Source organism: Solanum verrucosum, unplaced genomic scaffold (assembly GCF_900185275.1).
Source record: "Solanum verrucosum unplaced genomic scaffold, falcon-dt-bn FXZP01000152.1, whole genome shotgun sequence".
NCBI lineage: Eukaryota > Viridiplantae > Streptophyta > Magnoliopsida > Solanales > Solanaceae > Solanum > Solanum verrucosum.
Window position 1 is genome coordinate 645634 of NW_026020179.1, and position 1677 is coordinate 647310.

Here is a 1677-nt window from a genome sequence, read left to right on the forward strand (position 1 = left end):
TACTGCTTTATTGTTATCATCCTGTCCTCGATAGAAATATTCCTTCAGTGACTCATCATCAATACGGTGATTTGGGACACTTCTTACGAAAGCAGTGAATCTGTCCCACGAGCTACTCACAGACTCTCCAGGTAATGCCACAAAATTGTTGACCCGATATTTGTGATTGAGCTTCTTAGATACTGGATAGTACTTTGCTTTAAATACCTCTGCTAGTTGGTCCCATGTGAAAATTGAGTTATAAGGAAGCTCAGTGAACCATACTGCAGCATCGCCTGTCAGTGACAGAGGGAACACTCGTAACCCAATGACGTTCATATCCAAGTCTGGTCTGCCTACACAACTTTTGCAAACCACCCTGAGCTTGGCTAAGTGAGCATGTGGATCCTCCGATGGCGATCCTGAAAATAAGCCTCTTGCTGTAAGCATCTGCATCAAACTACTAGTCACCACAAATGTGTGCCCTGGAGGTAGACGAGGTAGGACGATGGGTCCATCGGAGTCTGCTATGTCGACGTTGCCCCGATAGTTGTCATGGTGTTGCGGGCCTGGTGGACCATGCACTCTCAGTGCATCTCCCAATTGATTTTCAGCTAGACCCCGGTTTTCTCCACCAACTACTCTTGGCTGCTGTAACTCAACTGCTTCATCTAGATTTCCTCCGATAGGATGAACTGGAAGTCCTTGATTGTTCATTCTTCGCAAAGTTCTGTTCAACTCTGGATCGTACGGAGTAAGTGGTTCTCCTTGGCTCCGTGTACTTGGCATACACTAGAGTCTGAACCTGAGAGAGACAAAAACAAAGAAAAAAATAAAATTAGGAAATATTTGACTAACGTTCAATAGTGTAGTTAAAACTAAATCTAAAAGCCAAAGTTCCCCGGCAGCGGCGCCAAAATTTGATACGCTCAAATTACACCTCCTTTCAGAAGCATAAGCGATCGTTATCAAGTAAAGAACCCAACTTGTAGGTTGGGATCGATCCCACGAGGAAAATGGTTTAGACTTTACTTTTAACCAACAATTATATTCAATTAGTCAAATTATTTCCAGAAACAGGTAATAAAAAGGGGGGTTGTGCTTGTGTGAAACAAATAGCAAGACTTAATATTGTAATCAATAATTAGATTCAACTTTGGTTGTTATCAAGATAAGAGAAATAACTAGGGTACACGTGTTCCCCATAATCTCATAACGCAGTAATCCTAGTAATAACAATCCTTTTTTAGTATATTACATGCAAAGTGATAAGTTAGGTATCTCTAAATCCTTGGTCCGGCATCTAGAGAATTTCACCCCGCACCTTGGTCCGGCTACGTGTGTATAATTTACTAACCCTTACCTTTACCTCATATTAGACATCATAATCAATGTTTGGCTTAGTTATTACTTCGCACCAATCGACACTAGCCTATTAGATAGTATCACACTAAATCTATGTTGATAATTCTTTTCTTGTTAATTACCTCCTTGGTCCGGCAAGTAGTAACAAGGCGAGTTCTAACGTTGGCCACCGTTAAAAAGACTTCTAAACGAAAGAATTATCAATGCATGCAAAATACTAGTCAAGAATTGCTTATTTACTATTCATACTTTGTTAATCGATCATGGTTCCCACAACCCTAGTTGTGGATTTAGTTACTCATATTAGCAAGAACACAATTCATAATTGTAGAT